Below are 12313 nucleotides of genomic sequence, written 5' to 3'. Positions count from 1 at the left end.
GTTAGGCAGAATCCTGTGCAGTGCCCTTAGGGACCACTACACACAATTAAGACCACAGGTGGCAATACAAGTTTTACCTTTGGTACAAGCCTGTACTACTATGTTAAAGTGGTAGCAGTAGCGGAGCAGCCAGGCTTATCTAAAGAGTATATGAACAGTAGGAGAGATTACACAAAGGGACCACAATTACTGTGACTCAAGCAAACACTGACTCAAGGTTTCAGGTAGAAAAATATAAGTACATTTATTTTTAAACCATTTGTTATAAACACAACACTTCTATTAAATTCAAAACCACACATGAAATATACTACAACTAACCAATTCACTTTGTTCAGTATGACTCAAGGTAAGTACCCTGTGTTTGAATGGACCGGTGTTATGAAACTAGACCCGTTACCGTGAATACGATTGCGATCATTTTTTGACAGTTCTGTCTATTAAATAAACGCGTATCCGTGACAAGAAATGCTACCGAAGCAAAAAGACACTTAGCACCAGAGATACCCAGAGGGAGCTGGAGGCAAAAATCATAGGCAATATTATAGTTAGGCAGGCAGAATCTAAGAACACTCATAGGCAGGAATTCAAGAGTCAAAGGCCAGAGCCAGAGTCAAGTGACACCGGGTGCCTGTTGCCGAGGATCACACATTCGAACAGTTCACGATTCAACGTAGCCAAGAGTACTTTGATATTGTCAATGTTCGGAAGCAAAAGTTATAAGAAGGCGGGAAGAAAAGGGCAAGCCTTGGAGATGAAGAAAAGGGGTTCACCCTAATTCCTCAAGCAGAACACAGTACCTTATTCAGTGGAGAAGCTGGTGCCCTGGCAGTTGTTCCTGTTGGTTTCCCGCAGACCCACGGTTCCTGGAGCTTAGATGTGAAGGAGGACGACGGGAGCGGTCTGCACCACACAGGGATGAAGCCGGCAGCAGCGACAATGAATAAAAGGTGAGCTCCTTAAAAACAGGAGAGGCTCTTCAGGTGGCTATCCAGACCACTACAGCAGTGTGCAGAGCTTTCGACCAAGGAAGAGGATCCTCTGGCTGTGGAAGATGCCCTGGTTATCCCCACCAAGCTCAAGGGAAGAAGACTCCGGACTGGATCTTCTCTGGTCGTCGAAGGGTAGATAGCTCAGGACTGCAGCAGGCCTTCACCGGGACGGGGTAGTTGCAGCAGTCGTCTTCTTCTCCACTTCTCTTCGGTTCCTTTTAGTTCCAGTGGCGACTCTCTGACTTCTAGCCCAAGAGACCTGCCTTTTATGCGAAAATCCCCCATTCTCACAGCCTGGCTGTCAATCACCCAGTAGAGGGGTTGACCGGCACGGACAACGACCTCAGCCAATCATGGCAAAGTGCGACTTGGGTTTCCTAGGATACCCTGTGCAGGGGGGTGACTAAACACCCCCCCCCTCACATTCAGCCCACCTAGACACCCAAGTGCCTAGAGGAGGGCTTCTGGGCAGAAGCCCGCCAAAAGACGGTGAACAAAGGAGGCAAACCTGGTTTGCTACGCAAAGTAAGACACAAGAAGGACTTTAACAAAAAGAAATGGCAAATAAACCCGACCGGAGCCAAAAGAAAAAGTATTTGGTCAAGCGGGTTTATGTTCGAGGCTAATATAATAGCCTAAAACAATACCACGTTTATCGAATATAATCGCGGTAGAAATGTTAGGGTAGATACCACTGCCACCAGCCAAGTCTAAATGTTAAAAGAGCGAATAAATGCTCTAGGAGGTACAGATACAAAGGGATACGAAGTAACCCTTTCCAGTACTCCATGGAAGATGGGGTATATTGGATCTGTGGTAATTTGACTAAGTAAAGTTAATGGCAACTTTACCCTTTTCTGGGGGACTGTAGTCAGCCTCAGAAATGGAGTCTGTGGGAAGTCTAAAAGACAACCCTGTGTCACTGCACTGAAGGTGCAGTGTAACACAAAAGAGGGGGGCTACTGAAGTGGTGTACTCCAGAGCCCACAATCACAAAAACAGGTAAAAGACACATGGCAAAACATGGGTAATAGTGGGGGAAAAGCTCACACTCTTACCAAGTGGAAGAAATAAACCACAGAAGTCCAGCAAAGCTGCTGGGGGACTCACTAGGTGAGGGAAATTAGCCATAAATGAGAATTCTCCCTAACAGACAGATTTACAAAAGGTCAGAATAGTACCTGAGAATCACCTACAGAATATTCCTGTCAGAGTAATAAAAGATGCCCCCTGGGGGGCATGACCAACCGCCGAACGATGTGCAGGTGAGCCTTCGGAGCTCCCATGCCGCCGCATGAATCCGGACGAAATCCTGTATAAAAATCCCCATGGACGGAATCTAGGTGGAAGGGGATAGAAGCCGAAGTGGTGGAGACGAAGATACCTCATTCCGGAACGTGAGCGGGACGAGGAATTCTTCTTAAGGCTTGCCGAAAGCTCTGCGGCCCTAGGCGGGAAGAAGCATCCAAGTTGGCCCCTGCAGAGGAGTGAAGAGGGCAGAAGCGGTCCGTTTGGCGCCCGGTGGTGGAGGAGGCATACTGCACGCCCAGGTGCCTAGGTGGGGCAAGACAGAAGCGGGACGCGGGAGCGGCCCCGGTGGGGAAGGTGGCCAAGATCAGCTGCCTTGGTAGCTGCGGGGGGTTGAATCTGCAGCAGGCCCCCCCCTGCGAGTGATTACGAGGCTGGTGGGAAGAGCGGACAGGTGAGGAGAGGTGCTGCCTGGGTGCTGCGAGGCGGACAGGGTCCTTCCCTCCCCGGCGTAGACGCGGTCAGGCCCCGGAGGTTTGGGGAGACCAGTGAGTGCGCTAGAGAAGGAGCGGAGACCAGGGCGGATTGAGAGAAGTACGGCCGCGCTGGAGAGAGCGGGAAGAGGCGCTCCTGAGAGCGGGTGTGAATAGGCGGAACGGCTCAGAGGCTCCGGCCAGGACGGCAGAGAGGTAGAGGGTGCATATCACTGTGTCCCCTACTGGAGGTACCCCGCAACCCAGGCTGCACAGTGGGAAAGAGGAGCCACCCCCGCCTCTAAGGCACTAGGGCAGAGGGTGGTGCAGCTGGGAGCTGTGGATGAAGTGAAGGTAGAAGGGACGCTGGAAATGGCAGTAGTGAATACCCCTAGGGACTGAAGTGGTTCATAAAAGAAGGTGAGGAGAAAGAAGGGCAGGGAGCGCCCTCCCCCGGGTTGGAGAAGATAAGGGTCCCCGCTGGGAGGTACCTGGGGCACTGCGCTGAGGACTACGGCAGTGGCCCCTACAGGAACTGCAGGAGGTGATTGTGTCTTCTGGGGCAGGGAGCCCCTTTGGAGCCAGTGGACTTGGCATTGAGGAAACTGGATTTCTGAGAGCAGAGGGGATCTGGTGAGGGGCCCCTCTGGGTTTACGGCAGTGGGCGGAGATATCGGGGGGAGGCCTCGCTCAAGGATACAGGAAAGGCAAGCGACACTGGACACTGGGGCGCCAGCGGACTACGAAGTGGCAGAACCTGAGTCCGGAGAACGGGATACAAAGGACTTTTTCACAACGGGCATAAATCAGCAACGAATTGAAAAATATACAGAGGCGAAGGACAAAACGCACAGACAGGAGGGACCAGATCGACATGCAGGGGAGAGATCCTCAGGAGAGGAAGGAAGTTCTGTGACCCTGGACTCGTTAATGGAGGCCATACAGGTCTCCAGGGCTACCCTCCAGGAGAGGATCAAAGAGGTGGGAGTGGATGTCTCCCTAGTGAGGGCGGACCTGTGCAAAGTGTGCGAGAGGGTAACTGAGGTGGAGCAGAGGGTCAGTACGGTGGAGGATGACGTCCAGAAGCTAAAGAACCAGGTGGCAGGTCTGGTGGGGGCAGCCCGAGTACTGGAAGCTAGAGCGGAGGATGCAGAGGGCCGCTCTAGACGCTGTAACATCCGACTGGTCGGTGTCCCAGAGAGAGAGGAAGGACCCAGTGCAGAGCTTTTTGTGGAAAATTGATCCTGAAGGTTTTGGGGATTAAGGGCTTGTCCAACCTCTTCACTGTGGAGAGGGCCAGTAGGGCCCCGGGGAGGCGTCCGCCGCCGGGTGCCCCGCTAAGAGTGATGGTGGCTAAATTTCAGGACAGGGATGCCATCCTACTGGACGCTCGTAGGATGGGCCACTAAGAGATTGGTAACGCAAAGTTGAGTATTTTCCCAGACTTTATTTTGGAGGTGCAACGTCAGAGGAGGTTTTACGATGCAGTGAGAAGTCATCTAAGGGAACTTAATCTAAAGTATATGATGTTTTTTCTGGCGAAGTTGAAGGTGCTTTCGGGGGGGAAGTCGTGGTTTTTCACATCCCCGAGAGAGGTATGGGACTGGTTGGACACAAGGCCGCAGAATACCCCCATCCGGAGGGGTTAAAGGGGAAGGCGGGCCAGGGCGTGGAGGAATGTGGGTAATGCTAAGTGGGGAGTGAGAGGAGGATAGTTTTTCGGGAATGGGCTTCTGGGAGCGAGGGGGTAGTGGAAAAGAGGGAGAGGACATCGGAAGGGCAGTATGGGGAAGGTGGTGGAACCCCCAATCCAAAGGACGCCATTGACTACATGCAGGTAGTGGGGAGTGTCTTATATATAACGGTGGAGTAGGACAAGTATGTAAACAATAAAACAGTGGTTCCACCGTAATAAAGGGCAAGTCCTAAAAAATCTCAAAAAAATATAACTTTTAGTATTTCAGTGTTGTTAATTCACTGAAGTTTTGATGTGTGCCAAATCAAGATTCAAGAAGCCTACGAGAACATTATTTTAGATTTATTCAATAGGTTACAAAAGGAGAGAAACATGTATCAACAATATGTATGTAAAAAAATAACACAAATATTCTCATAACACAAAAGAGAAAATATATTATTACATAATTCAACAAAATCAATAATGTCAAAAGATTAATGAAGTTAAGAACAGAAGAAAGTGTTAAAGATAAAAGAGAGAATTGTGAGAAAAAGAGTATAGGAACAGGAAAGAGTAAATTCCTTCTCTTTCTCAACTTGTAATTTTTAATTAATTGTCCTTCTTCACTCTTTATTCATAATTCTCTTGGGAGGTCTGCCTACGTGCAGGTGCCCAATTGGGCTTCCACCACATGTTTCGGCAACAGTGCCTCCTGCCGGGCAATGTTTTCAAAGAGTGCCTTCCTCAGGGCAAGTTGTCCCTATGGGGAAGCAGATTTCTTGTGGCTTGCTGAATCAGTTTGGCTGAAAACATCTGGACTTTAATTTTGTTGCTTATTTGACTGCTTAATTGCTATGAGTACCTAAAATGCAGTTTACCCAGTCAATGGGACACGGTCTAACGGGAACTGGCCAAATAGGACCGCGGAGGAACAAAAACTGCAACTCAGGCTAGTGAACTGCTAACAACCCACAGGTGGAAGCTCCATGTATGATGCCTTGGGTTCAGATGCCGTGAACATTAAATTGTTCAGGAAAATGGACAAAGTTCAATCCTGTAATTTAAACAAACAAAAATGATATTTATGAGGTATTAAATGAAAAGCTCACCAGGTGGTTTCCTGCATTGTGTTAGTAGAGTAACAATAGCTAAAACTTCTTTATGCACAAACATAAGTATTGTTTGTATAGTATTGTGTGAAAGGAAAGGGCATTGCTCACCAAATGGTGGATTGCTAACTGAATGGAAAAGAATGTCGGCATACCTGTGAATTATAAGGTTTGCCGGTTGCCATGAAGCTCAGTCAAATGTTGCTTCCAAAAAATGGGGGAAAGCGAGACATCTTGCCGTAAATACATTAAATTCGGCCTCGGACTGTTCAGCGTTAAACTGTGAAAAAAGCACAGTTTGGAAATCAAATGTTGAGTCCGCAACGTAGCATTGTTTCAATTATATTAAGGTTAAAGAGAGAGAAAAGTTCGAGCGGCAAAAGTTCAAACTCAGTACCTGTTTCTCCACAGCATTCGTCTGTGTCCTCGCTCCTCGGTAGCCGGGCGTGTACTGGCCCACAGCTTGAACATAAAGGCGACAGCCTGATTGGTTAGAAGATTCAAGCCCCTGGGTGCGTGTATGCTCGTCAGTTTCCGGGAGGCGCGTGTGATTGGTTGATGAGAAGCGAGCCTACCTCGCAAAATAGGAAGTAAGTGACAATGCTCATAGAAAATTGCTCGCGAGTTGTGGGAAAGGGCACATATTTGCTGTTTGTTTTTAGCTAAGTGGGAACGTTCCTCACAGAGTTGAATATAGAATGGTAGCATTTGTGAAGCATTGCTTGCGAATATTGGGAGTGTGTGATGTTTAACTTGTTGTGTGCTGCTATAGACTAACGTTACGCTTAACCTGGAATAAAGGAAAGCAGTATTTGCAAAACATTTTTTGCAAAATTACAAAGGTTGGCGTGTTTTATAATTAAGCATAATTAAATAAAATAGATACTGAGACTTAGTAGCACTTAAGAGTGCAACAAAAATATATATTGAAGGAACGCCACAGTTGCTCAACTGCTGACCGGGAAAGTATGTAAAAAGAGAAATGGAAGTAATCCTTAAGAATGTGCAGTGTGAATTTCCAAAATAACATATAGACTACTAACCCTATGGGAGGAGAGGACGGGGGGTTGAGTATATGAATGGGCTACAGTTACGGAGAAGAAGGGAGGGGAGGATAGGAACTCAGGAGGGTGGGTCTACTTATGATAGTGAGGGGGAGCGAGGGGCGGGAATGGGGGAGGGGTCTTTAACGGGGAGGGGCGGGGGTGGTAGGTGGGGAGGGGTTGAGGGACATAGCGCCAAGTTGGGGACAGGTGCAAGGAGGGGGGTGGGTATCAGGAGGGGAAGGAAGGCTCGGCACAGCACCAATAAGGGGGGCGGGGGAGATGGAGGTGGAGCTGGGTATAGGTGATGGGGATGTTGAGAGGGGGAAGGGGGTAACTTGAGTGAAAGCACCAACAAGTTGGATGGGTAAACTAGGAAGTTTGAAAATCGGGACATGGAATGTCCGAGGATTGGGGAGTTACCAGAAGAGGCGGAGAGTGGGGGAGTTTCTGAAGAGGCAGGGGATACAAGTGGCCTTGATACAGGAGACGCATGCGAGTACAGAGGTGCTGGGAATCTGGGGAAATTGTGGGGGGGGGGGTCAGATAATAGGCACTACGTACTCAACCCATGCTAGGGGAGTACTCATCTGGGTGGCGAGGGGGATACCACTGAAGGTGGAGGCAGTAACAAAGAACGGGATTGGTAGAACGGTGCTGGTACAGTGCTCATGGGAAGGTAGGACAATCTGTTCGGTTAATTCGTTTGCGCTAGATGTGGATGATAAGGAATATTTTCCCTCGGTGCTTCGCATGATGGGGGCATTTAAGGGGGAGATGACAATATGGGGAGGAATTTTAATTGTCACTTGGATGAGCGGTTGGATGGGTCGGGAGTAGGGGGGTGCCTGAGAGGTATATGGCAGGGTTGCTTCATGAGAAAATGCAGGAACTTAATCTGGTGGAGGTGTGGAGGGAGAAGCATGGTGAGGAAAGGGGTTACTCCTATTATTCAGGTCTGCACAGTGCCTATTCGCGTCTGGATTATATTTTAACGGGAAGGGAACACTGCCAACATTTTGGGGGAGCGGTGTACCTGGAGCGCACTTTATCGGATCACTCCCCTTTGGTGGCAACGTTATTTGGGCCCAATGAGAATCTCCCACGGCGGTTGTGGCGTCTGCACAGGGAGGCTCTGCGAGATGGGGTATTTGTGGCTGAACTCGGAGAGGGGATCAGATCATATTTTGAGTTGAATGAGGACTCGGTGGAAACTAGGGGAGTGTTATGGGATGCCTTTAAGGTGACCGTGAGAGGGAAATGCCTTTCCATGACAATAGGGATGCGTAAACGCCTTCTAGATACGCTACAACGAACGGAGGCCCAGGTGGCGGGGTTGGATAGGGAGGCGATGAGAGGCGCAGAGGTGGGGGAAACTTTGGCATGGAAATTGGAACTCTATCAGGGAACTCTGGCAGAGCGGTCACACTTTGATAGCAATAGGCAGGATGTTAGACTGCATGGAGAAGGGGACAAGGCAGGCGAGTTGCTGGCTTGGTTGATTGGCAGGGAAACTCCGAGTCGGATTATAACCCAGCTAAGGTCAAGTACGGGGGAGTTAGCTGGGACCCAGAAGGAGATTAACAACATTTTCGCAACATACTACAAGAAGTTATACACGAGTGAGGGTGGATATGTGGATATGGATGTGGAGGACCTTATGGAATCGTTGCAGCTGCCTAAACTGGAGGAGGACCTGTGAGAGGAATTGGAGGCCCAATGGAGGAGGGGGAGATTTGTTTGGCGATCCGCACAATGAGAAGGGGCACAGCGCCGGGCAGTGACGGACTCCCGGTGGAGTTTTACTCAGTGTTCGCTGACCTCCTATTTCCGCAACTCCAAAAGGTTTATGAGGAGACTTTCCAGAGTGGTTGTCTCCCAGAATCAATGAAGGAAGCGGTGATCACGGTGATCTTGAAAGAGGGGGAAGGACCCGAGGGACTGTGCGGCCTATCGACCCATTTCCTTATTGAATGTAGATGGGAAAATCTTGGGGAAGATCCTAGAAGCTAGGCTGGCGGCTGTCGCACAGAGTTTGGTTCATCCGGACCAATGTGGGTTTATTGGGGGCAGGATTACATCGGGCAATATCTCCTGATTGCACCACATTATGAACCTAGTGAAATCACAGAGGCGTGACATGGTGATAGCTTCATTTGACGCTATGAAGGCGTTTGATTCCCTGGAGTGGAAATGGTTGTTCCGAGTGCTGCGGGAATTTGGGTTTGGGGAGAATATCTGCATATGGTTGTCCCTGCTGTATAAAAAACCGCTGGCGATGGTGAGGACTAATAACTGGGTGTCTGGGACGTGGGAGTTGGGAAGGGGGACACGGCAGGGGTGCGTGGCCTCCCCAATTTTGTTTGCCCTGGCCCTGGAACCGTTGGCGGCGTTCCTGCGGCAGGAAATGATGGATGCTGGAATTGAAGTGGGAGGGCAAAAGCACATAGTGTCCGTCTACGCGGACAATTTATTGCTGTATGTGGTAGACCCAAAGATATACATCCCAGAGCTGTTGGAGATATTACGAAACTTTAGGTACATGTCGGGCTTCCGCATTAATCCAGGGAAATCGGTTCTATTCCCGTTAGGAGGGTTACAGGATCGCCCGTTGGAGGAGCTGACAGAGTTGGGAATAAAATGGGAGACAGAGTCATTTCAATATCTGGGGATACGGGTGTTCCATGAGGGCGAAGACACGTTTGTACACAACACAGGAAGGGCACTATCCAAAATAGGGGACTCCATCCAGTTTTGGAAGGTACTGCCCCTTACTCCGATGGGCAGGGTGGTGCGCTGTAAAATGGTGGTCCTGCCGCGGTTGCTTTATTTCTTCACTAATATACCGTATGTGGCAAAGAGAGTATTCTTTAAAATGTTGGATGTCAAGATTAGGGAGCTATTGAGGGATGTGGGGAGAAGGAGATTGTCCTTATAAACTCTGCGGAAACCTAGAGAGGAAGGGGGACTGGGCCTCCCAAATTATGAAATTTTGTGGCGGCACAATTGCAGTCGATGCTGGTGTGGGATCAATTGGGGGAGGAGACCCTCAAGGCTTTGATAGGGACTTTGCCGCTGAATAGGAGGCCGGTGGAGATACCTTGGTATGCACCAGACGATAAGGGGAGAACTGTAGTGTTTGAGGCGGTGTGGGAGACATGGAGGAAGTATGTGGGTGGCAGGGGGGTGAGGGGACGGTATGAGGGTAGTCTCCCATGGGGTGCTGATCAGAAGCTCCGTCAGGCAGTTGGGAGGGTGGGGATACAGGGGCTTAGGGAGAAGGGATGCGAGACGATGGGGGACCTCTTTAAAGGCGGGACGCTGCTTACTTGCAAGGAATGGTGCCAGAAGTTTTACTTATCGCAGGGGTACTTTCTAGCGTATGGGGCAGTGGTTTGGAGGATGGCGGAATTATGGGAAGCAATTCCAGAAGAGCCGGAGCCGTGTCCGGTTCTTCGAGTACTACTAGACCGGACGGGAGGTAGGGCATGCATTTCGCAGATTTACAAGGCTCTTTGGGAGGGGAGCGTAGAGGGGGAGCTGAAGGTTTAGGGGAAGTGGGAGGCCGATAAGGGGCGTCCAATATCAGGTAAGGAGTGGGCGCAAGTCTGGGATTTGGTCCGGAAAACATCAAGGAACGCCCGCTTTCAGTTCATCCAATTTCATATTTTACATAGGGTGTATGTTACCCCGGTGGGGCTCCGGGCAATGAACAGGGATCTTTCGGATAACTGTCCTAGATGTGGTTCACCGCAGGCAGGGTTTTGGCATTTGGCATATGGTATGGGAGTGCGGGACAATAGTGGAGTACTGGGACGAGGTTCTTAAAGGAGTGAATGGGGCGCTGGGAACCAGGTGGGAACGCAGCCTGGAAATTTGCCTATGGGGTAAGCTGCCAGGGGGGAAAAGGCGCAGGATACGGAATAGAAGAACAAGTTACTTCTTACCTTGTAACGTTCTTTCGATGGGATGTCCCTCCGACGTATTCCTTATCTTTGATAATACGTCTCCAGCTTTTTCTGTAGAGGGCGCTGCGCGTCGACGTCCGCCGAGTCGATGTCCCTCGACAGCCACCGTATCGGCACCGACGTCACCATGCCCATAAATAGCCACACGCACTGTCCGTTGCTCAGTTCCGTTTTGTAGCATAAGAAAAAAGTCATGTCTGAATTGGTTATTGACCTTGAAGGAGCGTAAACTGCAACCACAAGGGAAGTATTACTGCAGGGATGGATGGGAGGGACGATAAGGAATACGTCGGAGGAACATCCCATCGAAAGAACGTTACAAGGTAAGAAGTAACTTGTTCTTCGAAGGGATTGTGTCCTCCGACGTATTCCTTATCTTTGATAGACTCCCGTAGCAGTGGCATGTAATTGGAGGTGGGGGTAAGAATGTCATGTATCCCTTTAGGGATGGACCGAATGTAATCCGGCTTTGCCAAATCTGGTCTCTTGACTAGTTGAGGAATCCAGGTTGTAAAATTTTGTGAATGTATGTGCGGACGACCATGTGGCAGCCGCACATATGTCTCTGACCGGTACCCCTCTTTGGAGGGACGAAGAGGCTGCGATACCCCTGGTTGAATGAGCCCTAAGATTTTGGAGTGGCTCTTTCCCTGCCAGTTTGTAACATTCCAGAATGGCCAAAATAATCCACCTGGAAATGGTTTGTTTTGTTATGGGTAATCCCAACTTGTGACCTGAGTATCCTACAAACAGTTGGTCTGCTTGCCCGATCCTAGCCATTCTGCTGATGTAAAAGCTTAGAGCTCGCCTTGGGTCCAGCCTATGTAGCCTTTCTTCCTCTTTCCCCGGATGGGCAGGAGGGTAGAACGAAGGTAAGGTCATTTTCTGAGTAATATGAAATTCAGAAACCACCTTTGGGAGGAAATTAGGCTTCACCTGTAGGACAACTTTGTCCTTGTGGAAAATTGTATGTGGGGGTTTACAGGAGAGAGCTTGTAGCTCGCACACCCTCCTAGCAGATGTTAGTGCTACCAATAGGACAGTTTTAAGCGTGAGAAATCTCAGCGAACAAGAGTGAAGTGGTTCGAATGGAGTGCCCATTAGGAAGTTTCAGACTAAATTTATGTCCCATAAGGGAACTTGGAATGGTTTTGGAGGATAAACATTAGTTAATCCCTTGAGAAATTGCATCACTAGAGGTAGTTTGAAATACGATGGTTCCTCCGCAGTGCGCTTGAAGATTGAAAGCGCTGCGAGATAGCCTTTTACAGTGCCAACTTGAAGGCCTGAGTTTGCCAAGTAGAGTAGAAACGATAACACCGTTGGTGTACCACATGAAAAAGGGTTGATATTCCCTTCTCTACACCAGCTGCAAAATGTGTTCCAACGGCAGCGGTATAAAGACTTTGTTGCTGGCCTTCTGGCCGAAACCAACACCTCCATGACGTCATCAGGGAGGTCCCAATCCTTGTACCTCACCCTTTCAGAAGCCAAGCGTGAAGGTTGAGGGTTCTGATGTCTGGATGGAGAACCTGACCTCCCTTCTGCGAGAGAAGATTCTCTGTCAGTGGAAGACAGATTGGAGGGCAGATGGACATATCTAGAAAGTCCGGGTACCACGTTCTCCTGGCCCAGTCCGGGGCAATTAGGATCATGGTTTTCCGGAATCTTCTCAACCTCCTGATCATTTGAGGAATAACAGGGACTGGTGGAAACACATAAAGGAGTGGAAACTCCCAGTCCACTACGAACGCGTCTCCTAGAGCTCCTCTCGGGGGAAATTCCCTTGAACAGAACAGATT

The 12313-nt window shown here is 49.5% G+C and overlaps 1 protein-coding gene across 3 annotated transcripts in view; it reads right to left on the bottom strand.

Moving 5' to 3' along the window:
• ARHGEF6 (Rac/Cdc42 guanine nucleotide exchange factor 6) overlaps nt 1-12313 on the bottom strand; it is a 3277165-nt gene that overhangs the window by 2958855 nt on the left and 305997 nt on the right. The window contains exon 1 of one of the 3 annotated variants that reach the window (XM_069612791.1): nt 5898-5976. The exons of the other annotated variants lie outside the window; for them this stretch is intronic. The gene's annotated coding sequence lies outside the window, so the exon portion shown is untranslated. Of the gene's footprint in view, nt 1-5897; nt 5977-12313 lie in introns of those variants that run through there. 3 annotated transcript variants of the gene reach the window in all.

Source organism: Ambystoma mexicanum, chromosome 5p (genome assembly GCF_040938575.1).
Source record: "Ambystoma mexicanum isolate Mex_15411 chromosome 5p, UKY_AmexF1_1, whole genome shotgun sequence".
In the NCBI taxonomy this organism is placed as follows: Eukaryota; Metazoa; Chordata; class Amphibia; order Caudata; family Ambystomatidae; genus Ambystoma; species Ambystoma mexicanum.
Note: the sequence above shows the minus strand (reverse complement) of the source record. Positions and strands in the feature narration are given on the sequence as shown.